At 33.5% G+C, this 24,671-nt stretch overlaps 2 long non-coding RNA genes across 2 annotated transcripts; both read left to right on the forward strand.

The window, feature by feature from the left end:
• Positions 1-4,764: 4,764 nt before the first annotated feature.
• LOC126686331 (uncharacterized) lies at positions 4,765-5,675 on the forward strand. The gene is made up of 2 exons (XR_007643911.1): positions 4,765-4,967; positions 5,453-5,675. It is a non-coding gene; the product is annotated as an uncharacterized LOC126686331 (long non-coding RNA).
• A 16,414-nt stretch (positions 5,676-22,089) lies between these two features.
• Positions 22,090-23,310, forward strand: LOC126686330 (uncharacterized). The gene is made up of 2 exons (XR_007643910.2): positions 22,090-22,602; positions 23,088-23,310. It is a non-coding gene; the product is annotated as an uncharacterized LOC126686330 (long non-coding RNA).
• The last annotated feature ends 1,361 nt before the right edge of the window (positions 23,311-24,671 follow it).

Consider the following 24,671-nt stretch of genomic DNA (forward strand, 5'->3'; position numbering starts at 1 on the left):
AACAAATCCAAATATTTCACCTTTTTAGCGATTGAAGCCAAACTTTTAAAACGTTACAAAACCAATCAAAATGTTTAATACATTATGAAACAAACCCAAACGTTTCACATTTTTAGCGATTCAAGCTAAAAGTTTAAAACGTTACGAAACCAATCTAAACATTACACATTTTTAGCGATTTAAGCCCAACGTTTACAAACGTACGAAACAAAACCAAACGTTTCAACTTTTTAGCAATTTAATCCAAACGTTTGCAAACTTTACGAAACAAAACAAAATGTTTCACCTTTTTTGCGAGTTAAGACAAACGTTTACAAACATTACGAAACCAATCTTAACGTTTCACATTTTTAGCGATTTAAGCCAAACGTTTACAAACGTTACGAAGCAAATCCAATTGTTTCTCATTTTTAGCGATTTAAGCCAAACGTTTACAAACGTTACGAAACAAAACCAAATGTTTCACCTTTTTAGCGATTTAAGCCAAACGTTTACAAACAAAATGAAACAACTCCAAATGTTTCACCTTTTTAGCTATTTAAGCCAAATGTATACAAACGTTCCGAATCAAATCCAAACGTTTAAGGCGTTACGAAGGAAATCCAAACGTTTAAAACGTTACAAAACAAATCCAAACGTTTCACCTTTTTATCGATTTAAGCCAAACTTTTACAAACATTACGAAACAAATCCAAACGTTTAACCTTTTTATCGATTTAAGCCAAATTTTTACAAACGTTGGAAATCAAATCCAAAAGTTTTGAATTTTTAGGGATTGAAGCCAAACATTTACAAAAGTTACAAAACAAATCTAAACGTTTCACCTTCTTAGCGATTTAAGCCAAACGTTTACAAACGTTTACAAACGTTACGAAAACGTTACAAAACAAATCCTAATGTTTTGCATTTTTATCAATTTAAGCCGAAAGTTTAAAACTTTCCAAAACCATCCTGAACGTTTATAACGTTACAAAACAAATCCAAACGTTTCACCTTTTTAGCGATTTAAGCCAAAGATTTACAAACATTAAGAAACAAATCCAAACGTTTCACCATTTTAGCGATTTAAGCGAAACATTTATAATGTTTCGAAACTAATCCAAACGTTTAAAACGTTATGAAACAAATCCAAACGTTACATATTTTTAGCGATTTAAGCCAAACATATACAAACGTTACGAAACAAAACCAAATGTCGCATCTTTTTAGAAATTTTAGCCAAACATTTACAACTTTACAAAACAATCCAAACGTTTATCGTTGAAACGAATCCAAACGTTTACAAACGTTACGAAACAAATCCAAACGTAGTCGAACGTTTAAAATCTTACGAAACCAATCCAAACGTTTAAAACGTAACAAAACAAATCGAAACGTTTCACCTTTATAGCGATTTAAGCCAAAAGTTAACAAACGTTATGAAACAAATTCAAACGTTTCACCCTTATATCTATTTAAGCCAAACGTTTACAAATGTTAAAAAACCAATCCAAACATTTAAAACGTTACGAAACAAATCTAAACGTTTCACATTTTTAGCGATATAAGCCAAACGTTTAAAACGTTACGAAACTAATCCAAGCGTTTAAAACGTTACGAAACAAATCCAAACGTTTCACCTTTTTAGCAAATTAAGCCAAACGTTTACAAACGTTACGAAACAAATCCAGACGTTTCACCTTTTTAGCGATTTAAGCCAAACGTTAAGAAACGATACGAAACAAATTCAAACGTTTCACCTTTTTAGCTATTTAAGCCAAACGTTTACAAATGTTACAAAACCTATCCAAACATTTAAAACGTTACAAAAAAAATCCAAACGTTTCACATTTTTAGCGATTTAAGCCAAACGTTTAAAACATTACGAAACTAATCCAAGCGTTTAAAAGTTATGAAACAAATCCAAACGTTTCACCTTTTTAACGAATTAAGACAAACGTTTACAAACATTACGAAACAAATCCAAACGTGTCACCTTTTTAGTGATTTAAGCCAAACGTTTACAAACGTTACACAATAAATCTAAATATTTCACCTTTTTAGCGATTGAAGCCAAACGTTTAAAACGTTACAAAACCAATCAAAATGTTTAATACATTACGAAACAAATCCAAACGTTTCACATTTTTAGCGATTCAAGCCAAAATTTTAAAACGTTGCGAAACCAATCTAGACGTTACACATTTTTAGCGATTTAAGCCCAACGTTTACAAACGTTACGAAACAAAATCAAATGTTCCAACTTTTTAGCAATTTAATCCAAACGTTTACAAACTTTACGAAATAAAACAAAACGTTTCACCTGTTTTGCGAGTTAAGACAAACGTTTACAAATATTACGAAACCAATCACAACGTTTCACATTTTTAGCGATTTAAGCCAAACGTTTACAAACGTTACGAAATAAATCCAAACGTTTCTCATTTTTAGCGATTTAAGCCAAATGTTTACAAACGTTACGAAACAAAACCAAACGTTTCCCCTTTTTAGCGATTTAAGCCAAACGTTTACAAACAAAATGAAACAATTCCAAATGTTTCACCTTTTTAGCTATTTAAGCCAAATGTTTACAAACGTTACGAATCAAATCCAAACGTTTAAGGCATTACGAAGGAAATCCAAACGTTTAAAACTTTACAAAACAAATCCAAACGTTTCACCTTTTTATCGATATAAGCCAAACTTTTACAAACGTTACGAAACAAATCCAAACATTTAACATTTTTATCGATTTAAGCCAAACTTTTACAAATGTTGGAAAACAAATCCAAAAGTTTTACATTTTTAGGGATTGAAGCCAAACGTTTACAAAAGTTACAAAACAAATCCAAACGTTTTAACTTTTTTGCAATTTAAGCCAAACATTTACAAACATTACGAAACAAATCCAAACGTTTCACCATTTTAGCGATTTAAGCAAAACATGTATAATGTTTCGACACTAATCCAAATGTTTAAAACATTAGGAAACAAATCCAAACGTTACACATTTTTATCGATTTAAGCCAAACATTGTGATATCCCGTATTTTTCCGTTTGGTTTCGGCGTTGTTCCGTCACCGTATTGATCGGTTTTGGTGTTCGTTGGGCTCCGTGTGTTCTATGTTATACTTTGGGTTTGATCTGTCGTTGCCGTTGGGCCTTATGCAAGTTTTTGTATTTTTATAGCTTTGTGCAGGGAGGCACGATGGAAGGCACGATGGGTCCATCGCGCCTGCCATCGTGCCCTAGGCTTATTTTCATGCTGCTGAGGAAGGCACGATGGAAGGCACGATGGGTCCATCGCGCCTCGCATCGTGCCCTAGGCATTTTTTCCATTTTTCTTAGGAAGGCACGACGGAAGGCACGATGGGTCCATCGCGCCTCCCATCGTGCCCCTCTGTCAGATTTGATATTTTGACCTATAAATAGATCATTAACTCGATCTAACCTAATTTTTCACTTTTCTAAAACCCTAGAGCCGCCCTAGCATCTGAGATACTCTATTTTCCTTCATTCCCTTTGGTTTAATCATTCGGTAAGCGATTCTAATACTCCTTTCTTCGATTAATCAATTCCTTATCGCGTATATCGGCTCTTAACTTATTCGAACCTTTTTCCAGCTTATTGTGGATATTGATTTACTGTTTCCTTTTGATTCGTACGCCGATCTCGAATCATTACGGTATGTGTTGCAATCCTTTAAGTTTTTGCGTAGAGATTCGCGTGCTAATTCGATAGATTGTGTTCTATTGTGTTGTACCTATATTGTGGATGATTTGATCTCTGAAACGCTTAGCCGAATCTGTAATAGGGTGTTTATGATTGAATTATCATGCTATAACATTTAGATTTAAATGTCAATTGTTGGGTTCAAGTGCTAGTTGATTTCGTATGTTAATTGGTTGTTAAATTGTTGTTTTAGCATTGTTATAGATGGCTGGAAATTCATGTTTTGGGGCTGATCTTATGTGTGTGAATCAATGGTATATTTTTGACATGCTTGGTAAATCATAGGTTGATTATATGGCTTATAATGCATGATTTCACCTTGTTGTTGTGTTGATTAGTTTTTAATGATCTAGTTGCTGCCCACTATTGTGTTGGGGCTGTTTTGTATCGTTCTTGACATGTTGGCATTGCTTTGTTTGTGTTTTACTCATTCGTGTTGATTATGCCTGTAGACAAGTTATTGCCATGATTTGATTATCGTTTCAAATCTGAGTTTGACGTTTAAATGGATGATTTAATCCTTTTTGGTTCATTTAAAAGAAGTTTAACATACTTGTGTTAGTATGATGTATAAATTATTGTAAATCTTGATTGGGCATGTTTAATGTTAGAGGGCATGCTAAGGTGATTGTATATTTTATGTTGGCCGTTTGAACATGTTTTCCCATTGAGGACTTTTGTCGAGAACCTTATGAGCGTTATGATATTTTGGTTATTGAGTTCTTATTGAGTTCCTTGTTTTCAAAATGGATTTCATAGTTTATCAAAAGATGACCTAAATATTAAACTCTGGTTTTACTCTGGTTGGATTTTGGTTCGGGTTAGACTTGGGTCGCCCGATTTGTGAGAAGACGCCTTGCAATTGTTGTAACTTGGCTGACTCACCATGTTGGTTTTAAACTTGGTTTATGGATTTAACTAAGTTATCTGAAATGGATTTTCGGATCATGTTTTCAAAGTGGGAACTCAATTTGACTTAACTGATTGTATGACTTTGGTGACAGTCCGAGTAAGTATGATTATTCCACGTTAGTTTATGCTTTGGTATTTTGACTATATATGTATAATGGCGTTATGATGGTTTATACGTTGGCTTGATTGATATATGTGCTAGTCGTATGTGGTGTCTAGTACTCTCTAGAGTTAGGGGATGATATTAATTATTATATATATTTTCTTAGACCCGTCGACTGCTCGTGCTTCGGAGTCGGATCAGGTTTAGTTGCTTGTCAAGTTTTCACGTGGATTTGCAAGCAGTGAGTTTGTACTTACTATTTACCGCTTTATTAAGTAAATTGTTATTTTAATAATAAATATATATACTGTACGTATATTTCGAACTGGTTTTATATTATGGCTTCTAGTTGGAACATGCTACCTAATGGGCATCATTAGGACTGCGTGCGCACCGGTAATGATCTGGGAAAGGTATTTATGGTAATGTGGTAACTCGGTGTGAGCATAGCTCTCGGGACCAAGTAGAGTAACTCGGTGTAGCTCAGCTCTCGGGACTCTGGTATAAGTGTGGTCAGTGGTAACTCGGTGTAGCTCAGCTCTCGGGACCAGACCTATTGGATTATGTTTATTATTTAGAATTGTGGATTAGGGTTCCAACTATTATCTGTAATATGGTTATTAAATGTTTTAAACGGTTTTAAAAGGTTTTCCACTTAATAAATGTAGATAGTGGTATAAACTCATCTCAGTATATCTGACCCCGTTGTTTTCCCAATTTTCCCAGGGTTATGATCTGAGAGAGTCTGGTGATCTCCGCATTTACTTTTCTTCGGAGGTTCCATTTATTTTTGATAAACTGTAAAACTGTTTTATTCTTAGACCGCAGTAGTAACTAGACGTCTTTATTATTACTGTATATTTTGTCGGATTGGTTCGACTGGTTATATTGCTTTGGCATGATTATAATACTTACATTGATTTATGATAAATCTATATTAGTCTCGGAATTGGCTAAGCATGTTATATTAATTGTGGAATATTATAACTGCTAGATTTAGGTTGAAGTCTCGGTTGCCCCCGAGCATTGGTTTTCTGCAGGTTTATGTGTTTATATGTTAATTGAAAGGCTAGCTACGGGTTTTGGTACTACATTACCCATACCCTAGCGCCGGTCGCGATTCATGAAAATGGGTCGTGACAAACTTGGTATCAGAGCTTTGGTTTCAAACCAAGGCCTTATGCATGTTATGTATTATGTGTTTTGGCATGATAAGTTGATGTCGTGTCATAGGAACTACTGCGGAATTAGGATTCGTGTCTTGTCTTTTAAAATGTCATCTTTTATTTTCAAACTTTCTGCCTACATCCTATAGGTGATGTCTGTCAGTCTTTATTTGGTGTTGGTGTTATGATTGACAATTAATTTCACTTGGATGTTACGTGCTGTGTTTTATCATGTTGAGATTATTTAACTTGGGTAATTATTATTGCTTTCAATTTCTCGGGAAATCATAGGTTGGTAAATTTTTCTAAACTCATACTTGGGTATGATGTTTGATAAATTTTGGCGTTTATGCCTGATGCGATTTAAAAAAATATGGTACGTATACGGTTATTTTGCATGATGCGTTCCACTGCTTTTGCCTTATTAATAAAGTACATCTTGTCTTTGGCCTCGATTGTTGATTTTAAATGTGATCGTATGTTGGGCGTTAGCCTTGTTTTTTTTTTTTTCTATTAAAGAGATAAAACGTGTTTGATGGTCATGCATTGTTTGACCACATGTTGATTTAAAGATTTTCATTGACAATATTGTTTTATCCAATTTGTGTTTCAACACAAAATCATAAGAGAAGTTTGAACTTAATTCTTTAAAAGTTTGATTTTTGATTAAGTTGCTTGTAAAAAGAATTTTCTTGTGTTTTAAATTTTTAGAGTTACAGAAATGACTGTTTGAGATTAAGGATTTCTCACTTGAGTTTTTAAATTGCCGTTTAGCGGTTGGGTTAAGTTGAGCTCTCAATTTTTTTTAAAGGATGGAAATTTTATTCACATATTTTTTCGGATTTACAATTCTTTTGATTATGTTTTATAAACAGTTGTATTGGGTTTGACTTGGGTTACCCAAATTTAGGAGTTGAACTTGGTAGTTGTAATGACTCGGCTAGCTCGATGATTTTATGATTTGAGATACTTATGTATCCGCTTTAAAGCAATTGATTACTAAGAAGAGACTTTTACAGAAAGTGATTTTAATTTAACCGTGGGGCTCAAAAAAAAAATTTGGAAGTTTTCGTATTTGACTTTTAAATTTCAAAATAAAATTTGAAGCGTATTCTTAAAGGATGATATTATTGTAAGTTGATTTCGATACAAAGATTCAAACTTGTTGTAGCTTGTCTTAATAATTGTTTTAAGAATGAATGGGTTGTTTTGCTGAATGGCATGTTTGCATGGCTCATAATTTACAAATTTGGTGTCCCTTAGAAATAATTTGTGTTGTGTAACTCGCTTGTCTGTTGGACTAAGTTGATTGTTTTTGTTTTGTCTCTTTGTGAAGTGTAGCATGTGAGAGGATTTAACCACGTGGTCGTGGTTGACTTACCTGATGTATGGTTTGATTGTGAGTTGAACCTTTGTTCAGACCCTGTTTGATCTAGTATCGACTTTGGGTTAAGCTGGGTTTGCCATATTATTGTTGTGAACCGAAATCTTTGGGTTTCGATATCGAGAAATATAAGGGAAGTATTCCTTTAGGATGGTTGACGGTTTCTGATTATCCTGGAAAGGATATTGGAAATTCTGATCAAAGAAGATTGAGCGGTGCATTAATACACTGATGTTTTTCATCAAGTCTGATGATGCGATGCGGGAGCTGGCGGTAAGTTTTATATGAACGTATGTGATATGTTATTTCATTGGGTATAAGTTTCAGTTTGGGTTGAGGTTAGTTGGATATTTTATACCGAAGAGTTGTAACGAAATTATTAGGTTGAGTTGTTATATAATAGCGAATGTCGATGGATTACAAGTATTGAGTTTGAGAATTATTTTGAGGTTATTGAGTGCACATCTCACAGAGTGTAAAGTCTAGCAAATGTTTAATCGACAAATGGATTTCAAAGGTTGATTTGTTAAAATATTTGAAATATTTTCAACACGTAATTGTGCCCATCCATATCATGAACTTGCATTTTGAATGTCACGAATAGGATTGCATTGAGCACTAAGTATGTTCACTAAATAAAAGAAAAACCAATAACTGATACATGCATAATAGTACATGCATCACGTGCATAGAAATGATTAGGGTTGGATGCAACTCTTTGGGGATGAGAGATGTCATCACCCTGGCGCACAATTATGTAAAATGAATTTTTATCGATAAAGTGTTTTGAAACGAGCTCGCGAGTCAATGTGTGATAAACTTATTTATAAGTTGTCGGATTTCAAATGATTTTGAAACAGTTACCGAAAGGTAGCTAGACAAGTACTCTATGATGATGGTGGTGGATTTTTTGGATGATTACATTGTTAGAGATCAGTTTGTATTGTCAGAATCATGTGTTTCATAGAAAGTGAAAATGAATTTGAGGTTGCGTTCGAGATATAGTTGTGCTATGTGCGGTATAGAGTAATTTAGAATAGAAAGCTTTCGTGATAATTTACGATTTGTGGATTAAGGATGTTGGTTATGCTCCAGGTGTGTTTATACACTGGGTTTTTTTTTAAAAAAAAAAAAGAGATGTTATCTTTCAGATTAGATTTTTCTAATTACTTTGGATAAATGGATATAAAAGTATTTTCATAAACAAAGAGATCTGCGTTGTTAAATTTTATCCTTCTGAGGAAAGGAATAAATTTTGTCAAAATTAATTCAAAAGGAATAATAAATTTTTCGGTTGAACGATTCTTCAAATTAAGTTTTTGTTTGAGAAAAATTTAGAAGCGATTTAAAATTTTGTGATGTTTTGAAACATTAATGTGTATTTTCAATACGAAAGATGATTCCACAGTTAGTGTATTTTAAATACAGGGGATTCTTTCACGGTTTGATCATTTACGAGAAAAGTATAAATTATTTTAGTAAATTTGACTTACAAATAATATAAATTTTTCCAGTTGAACTGTTTCGTGAAATTCGCACACGTATTTAAAAATAAGGAAAACTTGTGGAATCAAAATGCAAACATTTTGAAAATTTTCAAGGGTTTACAAAACTGATGGTTTTTCGACGGTAAAGTATTTTGATTATTGAATATAAAAAGGAGCTGTAAGACGTATAGTCTTTTAAAGAAAAGTGAATTTTTTTGAATATAAAATGTTTGAGCATAACTAACAATCCGGTCGAGGTGAATTGATAGTAGTGATCTCTTGTTGTATACGAGGTTATAGTCATTTGATTGAATAATTTTGGTTTAGAATATATGAGCTAGCTGGTCCGAAAATCGATCTTCGTGTTTGGTGAATTTCGATAACAAAGTTGGTTGGTCGATAATGTTCATTGAGGGTTTAATTCTTGAAAGTTTGTATATCGTTTTGTTCGGATATTGAACCTTTTGTGTGTGGAATAAAATTAAGTTTGTGAAACTTAGTTAGAATTAAGTTGATGGTTAGTTACCTTAGGTTATTAGAGGCTGTTTATTTTTGTATGATTGGAGGAATAATTATGATTGACATGGTGTAATAACCCGCATTTTTGTAAAAAATAAAATAATGATTTTATTTTTATTTCCAATAATAATTAGAATCGTTGCAGATTCATTTCTTTTCAATTCGTGGTTTAAATAAATTATTCGGACTGTGTCGGGTTGGTTTGGCCCTAGGCTTATTCTTTTTTAGTTGGGTTTGAGTGGGTTTGGCCCATGGCTGGTTTGGCCATGGGCACATTATTCTTGCTTGTTCATATGTGAGCAATAACGTGCTCATATGTGCCTCTACCACTTCTGAAAATAACTCACGGCCGCTATTATTTTCCTTTTTCTGACCTATATATTCTTCTGCTACGTTTTATTTCTTTTTCCATTCTTTCACATCAAACCCTAGCCACCATCCTACCAAATTCGCTGAAAAATCATTCACCATTCCTCCATCTTTTTAGCTTGTGTAATCGCATAGAATTGGGATCCGTCTCGTCTCAGCTGTAGGAGAAATCATACTCTTTAATCCCAAAGCTTTGGAATCGAATTGGTACGTTAATCTCTTCGTACTAAACGTCGTCGTTTTACCGTTTTTGAATGTTCTTGGTTTCTGTTTTGTGTTTGATTTTCTGCCTATTGTTCTTTAGCACGCTACTGATTCTAAGGTTATTTTTGATAAGTGTTTGTGGTTAATTGAATAGCTTAGGCTTGGTTTGAGTTTATTTGATTCGTTCTTGCCACAATTCGGACTCGTTTGAATCCAATGCGTTGCGACTCTTCATTCTTATCGAATATGGCCTTCCATGCCACTGTTTTTTTTTTGCTTGTTCTTATTCTATTAGTTGTCGATGTTTGCTGTTGAGATCAGAAATTGTTGTGCTTTGTTGATTAGAAATGTTATCTTAGCTTCTGTGCTTGGTTACCTGTGATACTTGGTATAATGAACATGGCCTGGTTATATTGCTTATTGATTCAAAGTGAAAAAGGTTTTCATGGTTTGAATTGTTGAGAACGGCAAATTACGTGTTCAAATTATTAATTGCCACTTTTGCATTTGTTAATGTTAATTTTGGATTCTTCAATGGCTGCATGGAAACTCTTTTGGATGTCTTAAGTATGGATTATTTGTTTTGCTATTGGTTTAAGTGGTCTTTTCTTTCATGATTATTAAATGGTTTATGTTTCAAGTTGTTGGGCTAATAATCTGACGTGAATGGCCTTATTAAATTGCTTGATTTTGTTGTTTCATGATTATTATTATTGGTTGATTGTGCTTGTTTAAGTAAGGGTTTTAATTTGTAAAAAAAATAATATAATGATTTAAAACCGGACATCCGATTAGCGTTTTGAATTTTAATAACATTATTTAAATCTTAAATTGTTTGTCTTGATTATAATTTAAATTGTTTTGATAATTATAATCGAAAAACGATAATTTTATTTTTACTTATATTCGCATAATTAATTGGGTAATTATGAGTTATTTAAAGTTTGACTTAGCGTGCCAATTTGGCTAAATTTATAATTTAGCCTTTTTGATTATTTATTGATTTATTTAAGGAGATATTTTGCCGGTAATTTTTAACTACTTGGGTTTCAAGCTATTGAGTTCCATTTGTATATTGATTAATATTTTTATAAAATTATAATTATAAACTGTGGTTTATAATTCTGAAATATCAGTTGGGTCGGTTTAGACTTGTGTCACCGACATGTGGGGTTAGCTTGGTAGTTTTAATGAAACTCGGCTAGCCCACTATTTGAGGAATTGATTTTATTTATCATTTAAATATTATTTTAATAATATTTCGGATTGGATTTAAGTGCAAACTCAATGGTCTTGAATAATTTACGGCATTATAATTTATTTGAGAATTGTATTTCTCTGTGATTTAATTATCTGGTTATTTAATTGTGCTAGTCCTACGTGGTGTCTAGTGATCTTAGAGTTAGGGGTCGCTCGGATATTAACCTATTTATTATTTTAGACCCGTCGACTGCTCGTGCTTCGGAGTCTACGCAGGGTTAGCTGTTTGTCAAGATCACGTGGATAAGCAAGCAGTGAGTTTGTAGTGCTATTTACCGCTTTATTAAGTACCGCATCATATTTTAATATTATAAATGCTTTTGAACTGTTTTTACGGATTATGGATCTGGATTGAAACGAGCTGCTCGATAGGCTTGTATCGAGACTGTGTGCACCGGTAAGTACTCTGGGATCGGCAGACTATGGTCTTGCTTACGCTGGTATATGACGAGGATTTGTTCCCGTCCACTTTGGGTTTTTCAGTATGCTATGTCATGCTTACGCTGGGATCATTTCAATACTGTTATTCCATAATCAATATATTATATTAGTAAAAAAGGTTTTGATTTAAGGGTTTTAAACTTAATAAATGTAAATAGTATTGCGAACTCATCTCAGTATATCTGACCCCGTTGTTTTCCCAAATTTTCCAGGTTTATGATTTGAAAGCTGGTCCACTCCGATTAGTTGATTCCTCGGAGATTTTATGTTATTTAAACTACTTCTGTTTTCAAACTCTTAGACCGCAGTAGAACTAGTTAATATATTACATTGTTATAGCACTTTGGGATTGTCGATCTGTTCGATTATTTATTACTGGCATGTTTACTCTGGAATATTTTATTATTATATTTAAGGCATGCTGTTGAGCATTTTGGATATTTAAGTTATTTATATTATATCTGAAATATAAATTGTTAGACTTAGGTTGGAGTCTCGGTTGCCCCCGAGCAGTTTTCTGCAGGTTTAATGTTTATTTGTTTTTCGCAAGGCTTGCTACGGGTTTTGGTACGACCATACCCATACCCTAGCGCCGGTCACGATTCATGAAATTGGGTCGTGACAAAATTGGTATCAGAGCTTTAGTTTCGAACTAAGGTCAAATTTTTGCATGTTATGTGTTTATCGCTTTAAGGCATGTTTAGTGCTACTGTTGTGTCATAGGATCTACTGCGGAATTAGGATTCGTGTCTTGTCTTTAAAACGTCATCTTTTGATTTTAAAACTTTCTGCCTACACTGATAGGATTGCGTCCAGTAAGTCATTATTTATGCTTTGATTTGATGCTTTTGATGTTATCTCACTTGGGTGATTTAATTACTTTTGATTTCTCGGGAAATCTTATGTTGGTAATTTCCTCTATGTCATACTTGGGTATGATGTTCATTGTCTTATCTTGATGATGTTACTTTTCACCTGAGTGATATATTTTGGTCGTTATGCTTTAAGGATGTTGTCAACGTTAAATTATTTTGTCAATACTTCTGATTTTGACCGTGAACTTTGATTTCAAAAAATTTATATTTTGTTAGGCTTTGACATTATTTTGGGATAAATGATTTTTGACCGAAAAATCTTTTTCACGTTTGTGAATTACGTTGTAGGCCACGTATTGGTTTTAAACTGCCTTAAGAAAATTATTTTTGCCTAACTTGTGTTTAGACGCATATAGTTTAATGGGTAGTCTGTACATGACACCCTAATATATTATTTCAGTAATTTCACCAGTAAAATGAAATCAGTATATTTCAAAATGTATTTTCGACTAAGGATTGAAAAAGGGGTTTGTTCTTTTAAAATAAAATGAATTTCTCAAAGTCTTAAAATTAGAATGTTACGTCTAGCTTGGTATTTTCAAATGATTGTTTGGAAATAAAAGTTATTTTGAAAGGTGTTACAGTTTTGGCAATTTAATATTACTTTTGTAATTTTACCATATTTTGGTTTGTCAACACTTGGCATTATTGGTCTTATGCTCGATTTTCTAGCTTTGACTAAAGATTGTGTTTCTGAAAATGTTGTTAAATTTTTTTCTCACTTGGGTGATGAGTCTGATGTTGTTATTTGAGTGACGTCGAGCTTTCTATTTTGAAAGGATTGAAATTTGTTTAAAATGCGTTTTTCCGAATTTGAAAATGTTTTGTATACATTTTTTTTCAAATGGTAATTGTGGGTTTGACTTGGGTCACCCAAATTTGGAGTTGAGCTTGGAAGTGGTAATCACTCGGCTAACTCGATGATTTTAAATTGAGGCGTTTGGGAACAATTATAATTATAGTTTTATAACGGGGTTTTCCGGAAAATAATTTTAAAACTGTGGGGCTCGATATGAACTTGAAGTATATATTATAATTTTTTTTTTTTCGAAGTGGATTTTGATAAGTACTTTTGACCAGTATCTTTATTATTTTGATTTGAGTTGATGTGTTGAAAATGTTATTGTATAAGTTAAATTTTCCTTAATTACGGGTTGTTTTGAGTTGTCACCATGTCGATAGGAATACGCTAACCATATAAGATGTTGCATGCTTAATCTTTTGGAATTATATTGGTTAGCTACCCAAATGAGTAATTATTTTATTACAAGATGCTTAAGTGCTTTTCAAACGTGTGATCAATTCTTGACCTATATTACTGTGTTATTATTCTTGCCTCTCATGTTTTTTAAGTTAAGCCATATCGGTTTTGTTCCCGTTGGCCTCATTGTGTGGAGTAGCACGTGAGGGTACTCCTCGCTAGTTTTTCTTTGGCTTAACTTTAGCGTTGGTGTCGATGTGCGATTCGAACCTTTGTTTTGACCCTGCGATTAATTTAGATGTTCTAATTGATTTACCCGGATCGAACGTTTAACCCTGGAAATAGAAGTGATCAATTTTCTTATCATTAAATTCGAGAAGCGATTCTCAAGAGCTGTTCGCAGATTTGAATTTTACAAATCTGTCTTTGTCAGAGGAAGGCGATTTGAGTTATATTACTCAGCACCGGAGGGATAATTGTACTCATGAGCGTTAGTGCGTGAAATTTCGAGCGTTATGCGTTTTTAGGTCGGGCTTGTTTGTGATAAATTGGTGTATCTAAATCTTTTGGCTTTAGGCATTCTGGAAAAGAATGTAGAAACTGTGTTCGAGGTTGATCAATGTAGTAATATATTGGCATCTTTCATTAGGTAGATCAGTGATATACCAAAACTGATAGTGGGGTTGTGAAGGCGTTCGTGTTGTTTGATGCCTTTAGAAAATTTTCAATTCGATTTGAGGGAAATTTGTTGTTAGGTAAATTTTAGTTTCGTCATTCATTTTAGGTTATTTCGTTAATGACGATGCAAATTGGTGGACTAGTATAATAGAGATGGGCAAATATGTCAAGATGGACGAGTGCCCGTCTCACAGAGTGTAATGTCTAGAAAAATGTTTCGAAGGAAAATTGATTTCAAATGTTAACTTGTTAAAGTAATTGAAATGTTTTTATCACATAATTGTGCCCAGACATGTCATGAACATGCATTTGAAATGCCACGAATAGGGAACTGCATTGAGCATTGAGTATGATCACTAATTAAAAGAGAAATAAATAATTGATACATGCATTTAGAACATTCATCACGACATTAAATTATTAGGGTTGAATGCAACTCTTTGGGGATGAGAGTTGTCATCACCCTGGCGCACAATTATGTAAAATAAATATTCTCGGTGAGACTTTTCAAAAAAAAAAAAATATTTTGCTATAAACTCGCGAGTTATATTGTGAAAATAGTGTTTAAAAGGTTATTAAATTTCAAACGGTTTGGAATTTTTATTTGGTTGGAAACTAGACAAATACTCTGTGATGACGGTGGTGACTTAAGAGAAATCGCATTGTTAGGATTTATTCTATTCTGTTGGAGTATCAGTAATTAGTAAATAGGAACTATGGTTATAAGGTTGCACTCGAGGTTTATTTCGGATTTAAGAATTGTGTCAGCTTTGAGTATGCATTTGAGGATTTTTGATTTAAGGAAATTGGTTATGCTCTACATGTCTATTTACACTGGAAAAAAAAAAATTAAAAGAAATTTTGTTTTTACAGATTCAGTTTCTGTACAAAAAAAGTCTTGATACCGATATGGAAAAATTTTCATAAATAAAGAAAATTTTATTTGTGAAATTTTAACTTTTTGAGAAGTGATGAAACTTTATCAGTTTTGATTTAAAAGTGGATTTTAAGACTTCCTAAATGAACGATTTTATAAAATCATGAAATTATTTGAAAGTTTGGTTCGGTTATGATTTCAAACTGAGAGTATTTTACTATGTTGATACGTTTACAAACAAAAGGATTTTTCAACGGGTTAATTGTTTTCGGTTAAAAATGAAATTTAACTTGAGGTGCTAGTAATTTCAAATTAAAAGAGAACGGTGTTAATTATATAATTGTGTTTGCGGAAAGCATTCTTCTAGAAAATTTTGTTTCGAGCATAACCAATAAACCGATTACTTTCGATCCGATCTAAATGATCTTTTGTAGGATTCGAGGTTATAGTGATTGATAAAAAAAAAATTAAGGATGAAAAATTTTGTTGTCAGGAGTTTAAGTTATGTATTCCTTAGAATTGGTGTGCTTTCTTACGTCTGGGTTCGAAAAGTTGATGAAATTGTTGAACTGATCTTAGTTAGTTGAATCGAGACGATTCTAGTGGTATTTAGTTTTCAGCCGTTATTTTGTTAGAGTATATATATAAATTGGACGACATATTGAATTTCTTGTATGCTTGTTAGCGGACGTTTTAAGTTTTCTCATATGAGGTATTTGGTGTTGTGATCACTATAAGTGATGTAGTGCATTTAAGTAATGTAATATTATTTTCAAAGAAGAGTATCTGTAGATTTTCGGTTTGTAGCATTGAATTTTGGCTTAGTAAGTTTACAATTTGAATTTTGGGATTGTTCCTACTCTTGTGGTGTTACTTTGGTAGTCTTTGAGACTTGAGCTATTCATTTGAATTTTCTTCATCGTACAGCGTATTGGTTATTTCCCGATTGAAAAATAAATTTTTTATTCATTCACACGTGATGTTTGGAGAGTCATTTGAGGTACCAGATTGTTGATTAAGAAATTTTCACGTATGCGTGTGGTGATCTTTTGAGTTTTTAAATTAGTTTTAAATTCGAAGTCGTATTTCTATAAGTTTGGGAGAATGTCCATAAAATTTTCAGCGTATTTTCGGTCAAATTATGTTTCGTTTCGCTTGACTCTCCTCAATTGACTTTGTGGTAGAAATATCTTTCGGTGAGAGTTTGGTTTTATCTTTTGAGATTGCGGTTTTGTTTTGATAAAGATGAGTTATGCGGTTTTTAATTTTGTTTCCCGTTGAGTTGTCACTTAATCGTTGAGCACTTTTGGGAATCAAAAAAATTTTATTTGTTGTTGTTCCTTTTTTTTTTATTGGGATGTGTAGATCCGTATTTTTGTTTTCGCGTGATTTTATGCGTGCCAATTTTTTTTTTTTTTTTTTTTTTTTATTACTTTGGCTTGTGGTTAATTCGAGGACGAATTTTTTTATAAGTTGGGGAGAATGTAATAACCCGCATTTTTGTAAAAAATAAAATAATGATTTTATTTTTATTTCCAATAATAATTAGAATCGTTGCAGATTCATTTCTTTTCAATTCGTGGTTTAAATAAATTATTCGGACTGTGTCGGGTTGGTTTGGCCCTAGGCTTATTCTTTTTTAGTTGGGTTTGAGTGGGTTTGGCCCATGGCTGGTTTGGCCATGGGCACATTATTCTTGCTTGTTCATATGTGAGCAATAACGTGCTCATATGTGCCTCTACCACTTCTGAAAATAACTCACGGCCGCTATTATTTTCCTTTTTCTGACCTATATATTCTTCTGCTACGTTTTATTTCTTTTTCCATTCTTTCACATCAAACCCTAGCCACCATCCTACCAAATTCGCTGAAAAATCATTCACCATTCCTCCATCTTTTTAGCTTGTGTAATCGCATAGAATTGGGATCCGTCTCGTCTCAGCTGTAGGAGAAATCATACTCTTTAATCCCAAAGCTTTGGAATCGAATTGGTACGTTAATCTCTTCGTACTAAACGTCGTCGTTTTACCGTTTTTGAATGTTCTTGGTTTCTGTTTTGTGTTTGATTTTCTGCCTATTGTTCTTTAGCACGCTACTGATTCTAAGGTTATTTTTGATAAGTGTTTGTGGTTAATTGAATAGCTTAGGCTTGGTTTGAGTTTATTTGATTCGTTCTTGCCACAATTCGGACTCGTTTGAATCCAATGCGTTGCGACTCTTCATTCTTATCGAATATGGCCTTCCATGCCACTGTTTTTTTTTTGCTTGTTCTTATTCTATTAGTTGTCGATGTTTGCTGTTGAGATCAGAAATTGTTGTGCTTTGTTGATTAGAAATGTTATCTTAGCTTCTGTGCTTGGTTACCTGTGATACTTGGTATAATGAACATGGCCTGGTTATATTGCTTATTGATTCAAAGTGAAAAAGGTTTTCATGGTTTGAATTGTTGAGAACGGCAAATTACGTGTTCAAATTATTAATTGCCACTTTTGCATTTGTTAATGTTAATTTTGGATTCTTCAATGGCTGCATGGAAACTCTTTTGGATGTCTTAAGTATGGATTATTTGTTTTGCTATTGGTTTAAGTGGTCTTTTCTTTCATGATTATTAAATGGTTTATGTTTCAAGTTGTTGGGCTAATAATCTGACGTGAATGGCCTTATTAAATTGCTTGATTTTGTTGTTTCATGATTATTATTATTGGTTGATTGTGCTTGTTTAAGTAAGGGTTTTAATTTGTAAAAAAAATAATATAATGATTTAAAACCGGACATCCGATTAGCGTTTTGAATTTTAATAACATTATTTAAATCTTAAATTGTTTGTCTTGATTATAATTTAAATTGTTTTGATAATTATAATCGAAAAACGATAATTTTATTTTTACTTATATTCGCATAATTAATTGGGTAATTATGAGTTATTTAAAGTTTGACTTAGCGTGCCAATTTGGCTAAATTTATAATTTAGCCTTTTTGATTATTTATTGATTTATTTAAGGAGATATTTTGCCGGTAATTTTTAACTACTTGGGTTTCAAGCTATTGAGTTCCATTTGTATATTGATTAATATTTTTATAAAATTATAATTATAAACTGTGGTTTATAATTCTGAAATATCAGTTGGGTCGGTTTAGACTTGTGTCACCGACATGTGGGGTTAGCTTGGTAGTTTTAATGAAACTCGGCTAGCCCACTATTTGAGGAATTGATTTTATTTATCATTTAAATATTATTTTAATAATATTTCGGATTGGATTTAAGTGCAAACTCAATGGTCTTGAATAATTTACGGCATTATAATTTATTTGAGAATTGTATTTCTCTGTGATTTAATTATCTGGTTATTTAATTGTGCTAGTCCTACGTGGTGTCTAGTGATCTTAGAGTTAGGGGTCGCTCGGATATTAACCTATTTATTATTTTAGACCCGTCGACTGCTCGTGCTTCGGAGTCTACGCAGGGTTAGCTGTTTGTCAAGATCACGTGGATAAGCAAGCAGTGAGTTTGTAGTGCTATTTACCGCTTTATTAAGTACCGCATCATATTTTAATATTATAAATGCTTTTGAACTGTTTTTACGGATTATGGATCTGGATTGAAACGAGCTGCTCGATAGGCTTGTATCGAGACTGTGTGCACCGGTAAGTACTCTGGGATCGGCAGACTATGGTCTTGCTTACGCTGGTATATGACGAGGATTTGTTCCCGTCCACTTTGGGTTTTTCAGTATGCTATGTCATGCTTACGCTGGGATCATTTCAATACTGTTATTCCATAATCAATATATTATATTAGTAAAAAAGGTTTTGATTTAAGGGTTTTAAACTTAATAAATGTAAATAGTATTGCGAACTCATCTCAGTATATCTGACCCCGTTGTTTTCCCAAATTTTCCAGGTTTATGATTTGAAAGCTGGTCCACTCCGATTAGTTGATTCCTCGGAGATTTTATGTTATTTAAACTACTTCTGTTTTCAAACTCTTAGACCGCAGTAGAACTAGTTAATATATTACATTGTTATAGCACTTTGGGATTGTCGATCTGTTCGATTATTTATTACTGGCATGTTTACTCTGGAATATTTTATTATTATATTTAAGGCATGCTGTTGAGCATTTTGGATATTTAAGTTATTTATATTATATCTGAAATATAAATTGTTAGACTTAGGTTGGAGTCTCGGTTGCCCCCGAGCAGTTTTCTGCAGGTTTAATGTTTATTTGTTTTTCGCAAGGCTTGCTACGGGTTTTGGTACGACCATACCCATACCCTAGCGCCGGTCACGATTCATGAAATTGGGTCGTGACACATGGTTTGTTACTAATCTGGAGATTCTGTTATCATGAGATAGGTTCACGTATTCTTTTGAATGACGATATGAGTTTTTGTGCTTTATGATTCGCGAGATTGATGGTATTATCAAGTTTGGTGTTAATAGTTGGACAGAATGATCCAAGTAGTGTTTGTTTTTGGCCGAAATATTATTTGATTGTTATTGAGTATTGTTATCAATTATTTTGGTGTCGAGCTAGTTATAAGTGGACAGGTGAGTAAGTGTTGTGGAACGCAATATTTTTTTTCAGCGTTCGTGTTTGATACGATAGAGTTTGGAATTGTAAGAACTATAGTTTGAGGTTAGGTCTTGTTCTTGCGCTTTGATAATGTGGATTTGGTAATCGTTAAGATTCAAGCTGGTTTTCGAAGCCATCCTGGTAAAGAGTAACTGTGATTCTCAGTTGGATAATTTTTGTCTGTTCACTTTTGTGTTGATCGAGTAATCGTTAGAGCACCGAGTTGTTAGACTTAAATTTTTGCGCATATGTATGTTGTGACCGGTTAAACTGCGAATCAGTTTCAGATTTAAAATTCGAGGTCGAATTTTTCTTAGGTAGGGGAGAATGTAATACCCCATATGTTTTCGGCGTGTTTCGTCTTGTGTTGACCTTCTCTGGGTGAAAATTTTGTTAGAGTTATCATTGAAGAGATTCAAGGTTTCGTTCTTGATTATCCTTAGTATTTCAGTCAAGTTTCATGTGGGAGAGTTTGTATTCCTTCATTTGGTTTCACCTAGAAATGGTATTATCGCTTTATGTTAAGTGGAAGTTAGTGTTGATACTTTTTGTGATCATTTGAGATTGTTTGGTTTATGAAAGTGGTGGTTTAGATTTATTGTTCGAGGAACAACCTTTTGAGTTTTGCTTACGCAAGTACTTAGGTCGTTAAGCATGGAAATTCCTATGATTACAGTTTGGATTGGACTCGGTTGAGGAATCTTCTAAAAAGACAGAGTTGTTATGCAGAATTGTTATTATTGTTGTCATTGATTACCTTCAGTATCTTGTTTATGCGTTTTTACGTTGATTATGTGCGTTTAATTCAGTTTGATATGTAGTTTTTTTATCTTATGTTTTTCGTCGGTTGTTTTTGTTTTAAATTCGAGGACGAATTTTATATAAGTTGGGGAGATTGTGATATCCCGTATTTTTCCGTTTGGTTTCGGCGTTGTTCCGTCACCGTATTGATCGGTTTTGGTGTTCGTTGGGCTCCGTGTGTTCTATGTTATACTTTGGGTTTGATCTGTCGTTGCCGTTGGGCCTTATGCAAGTTTTTGTATTTTTATAGCTTTGTGCAGGGAGGCACGATGGAAGGCACGATGGGTCCATCGCGCCTGCCATCGTGCCCTAGGCTTATTTTCATGCTGCTGAGGAAGGCACGATGGAAGGCACGATGGGTCCATCGCGCCTCGCATCGTGCCCTAGGCATTTTTTCCATTTTTCTTAGGAAGGCACGACGGAAGGCACGATGGGTCCATCGCGCCTCCCATCGTGCCCCTCTGTCAGATTTGATATTTTGACCTATAAATAGATCATTAACTCGATCTAACCTAATTTTTCACTTTTCTAAAACCCTAGAGCCGCCCTAGCATCTGAGATACTCTATTTTCCTTCATTCCCTTTGGTTTAATCATTCGGTAAGCGATTCTAATACTCATTTCTTCGATTAATCAATTCCTTATCGCGTATATCGGCTCTTAACTTATTCGAACCTTTTTCCAGCTTATTGTGGATATTGATTTACTGTTTCCTTTTGATTCGTACGCCGATCTCGAATCATTACGGTATGTGTTGCAATCCTTTAAGTTTTTGCGTATAGATTCGCGTGCTAATTCGATAGATTGTGTTCTATTGTGTTGTACCTATATTGTGGATGATTTGATCTCTGAAACGCTTAGCCGAATCTGTAATAGGGTGTTTATGATTGAATTATCATGCTATAACATTTAGATTTAAATGTCAATTGTTGGGTTCAAGTGCTAGTTGATTTCGTATGTTAATTGGTTGTTAAATTGTTGTTTTAGCATTGTTATAGATGGCTGGAAATTCATGTTTTGGGTCTGATCTTATGTGTGTGAATCAATGGTATATTTTTGACATGCTTGGTAAATCATAGGTTGATTATATGGCTTATAATGCATGATTTCACCTTGTTGTTGTGTTGATTAGTTTTTAATGATCTAGTTGCTGCCCACTATTGTGTTGGGGCTGTTTTGTATCGTTCTTGACATGTTGGCATTGCTTTGTTTGTGTTTTACTCATTCGTGTTGATTATGCCTGTAGACAAGTTATTGCCATGATTTGATTATCGTTTCAAATCTGAGTTTGACGTTTAAATGGATGATTTAATCCTTTTTGGTTCATTTAAAAGAAGTTTAACATACTTGTGTTAGTATGATGTATAAATTATTGTAAATCTTGATTGGGCATGTTTAATGTTAGAGGGCATGCTAAGGTGATTGTATATTTTATGTTGGCCGTTTGAACATGTTTTCCCATTGAGGACTTTTGTCGAGAACCTTATGAGCGTTATGATATTTTGGTTATTGAGTTCCTTGTTTTCAAAATGGATTTCATAGTTTATCAAAAGATGACCTAAATATTAAACTCTGGTTTTACTCTGGTTGGATTTTGGTTCGGGTTAGACTTGGGTCGCCCGATTTGTGAGAAGACGCCTTGCAATTGTTGTAACTTGGCTGACTCACCATGTTGGTTTTAAACTTGGTTTATGGATTTAACTAAGTTATCTGAAATGGATTTTCGGATCATGTTTTCAAAGTGGGAACTCAATTTGACTTAACTGATTGTATGACTTTGGTGACAGTCCGAGTAAGTATGATTATTCCACGTTAGTTTATGCTTTGGCATTTTGACTATATATGTATAATGGCGTTATGATGGTTTATACGTTGGCTTGATTGATATATGTGCTAGTCGTATGTGGTGTCTAGTACTCTCTAGAGTTAGGGGATGATATTAATTATTATATATATTTTCTTAGACCCGTCGACTGCTCGTGCTTCGGAGTCGGATCAGGTTTAGTTGCTTGTCAAGTTTTCACGTGGATTTGCAAGCAGTGAGTTTGTACTTACTATTTACCGCTTTATTAAGTAAATTGTTATTTTAATAATAAATATATATACTGTACGTATATTTCGAACTGGTTTTATATTATGGCTTCTAGTTGGAACATGCTACCTAATGGGCATCATTAGGACTGCGTGCGCACCGGTAATGATCTGGGAAAGGTATTTATGGTAATGTGGTAACTCGGTGTGAGCATAGCTCTCGGGACCAAGTAGAGTAACTCGGTGTAGCTCAGCTCTCGGGACTCTGGTATAAGTGTGGTCAGTGGTAACTCGGTGTAGCTCAGCTCTCGGGACCAGACCTATTGGATTATGTTTATTATTTAGAATTGTGGATTAGGGTTCCAACTATTATCTGTAATATGGTTATTAAATGTTTTAAACGGTTTTAAAAGGTTTTCCACTTAATAAATGTAGATAGTGGTATAAACTCATCTCAGTATATCTGACCCCGTTGTTTTCCCAATTTTCCCAGGGTTATGATCTGAGAGAGTCTGGTGATCTCCGCATTTACTTTTCTTCGGAGGTTCCATTTATTTTTGATAAACTGTAAAACTGTTTTATTCTTAGACCGCAGTAGTAACTAGACGTCTTTATTATTACTGTATATTTTGTCGGATTGGTTCGACTGGTTATATTGCTTTGGCATGATTATAATACTTACATTGATTTATGATAAATCTATATTAGTCTCGGAATTGGCTAAGCATGTTATATTAATTGTGGAATATTATAACTGCTAGATTTAGGTTGAAGTCTCGGTTGCCCCCGAGCATTGGTTTTCTGCAGGTTTATGTGTTTATATGTTAATTGAAAGGCTAGCTACGGGTTTTGGTACTACATTACCCATACCCTAGCGCCGGTCGCGATTCATGAAAATGGGTCGTGACAAACATATACAAACGTTACGAAACAAAACCAAACGTTGCATCTTTTTAGAAATTTAAGCCAAACATTTACAACTTTACAAAACAATCCAAACGTGTAAAACGTTACGAAACAAATCCAAATGTTACACCTTTTTAGCGATGTAAGCCAAACGTTTTAATTGTTATGAAACCAATCCAAATGTTTACAAACGTTACGAAACAAATCCAAACGTAGTCGAACGTTTAAAACTTTGCGAAACCAATCCAAAAGTTTAAAACGTAACAAAACAAATCCAAACGTTTCACCTTTCTAGCGATTTAAGCCAAAAGTTAACAAACGTTACGAAACAAATTCAAAAGTTTCACCCTTATATCTATTTAAGCCAAAATGTCTACAAATGTTAAAAAACCAATCCAAACATTTAAAACGTTACGAAACAAATCTAAATGTTTCATATTTTTAGCGATATAAGCCAAACGTTTAAAAAGTAACGAAACTAATCCAAGCGTTTAAAACGTTACGAAACAAATCCAAACGTTACGAAACTAATCCAAACGTTTAAAACGTTACGAAACAAATCCAAACGTTTCACCTTTTTAGCAAATTAAGCCAAACGTTTACAAACGTTACGAAACAAATCCAAACGTTTCACCTTTTTAGCGATTTAAGCACAACATTTACAAACATTACGAAACAAATCCAAACGGTTCACCATTTTAGCGATTTAAGCGAAACATTTATAATGTTTTGAAACTAATCCAAACGTTTAAAACGTTAGGAAACAAATCCAAACGTTACACATTTTTAGCGATTTAAGCCAAACATATACAAATGTTATGAAACAAAACCAAACGTTGCATCTTTTTAGAAATTTAAGCCAAACATTTACAACTTTAAAAAACAATCCAAACGTTTAAAACGTTACGAAACAAATCCAAATGTTACACCTGTTTAGCGATGTAAGCCAAACGTTTAAATCGTTATGAAACCAATCCAAACGTTTACAAATGTTACGAAACAAATCCAAACGTAGTCGAACGTGTATAACCATACGAAACCAATCCAAACGTTTAAAACGTAACAAAACAAATCCAAACGTTTCACCTTTATAGCGATTTAAGCCGAAAGTTAACAAACGTTACGAAACAAATTCAAACGTTTCTCCCTTATATCTATTTAAGCCAAACGT

The sequence above is a fragment of the Mercurialis annua genome, linkage group LG6 (genome assembly GCF_937616625.2).
Source record: "Mercurialis annua linkage group LG6, ddMerAnnu1.2, whole genome shotgun sequence".
NCBI classification, from domain to species: Eukaryota; Viridiplantae; Streptophyta; class Magnoliopsida; order Malpighiales; family Euphorbiaceae; genus Mercurialis; species Mercurialis annua.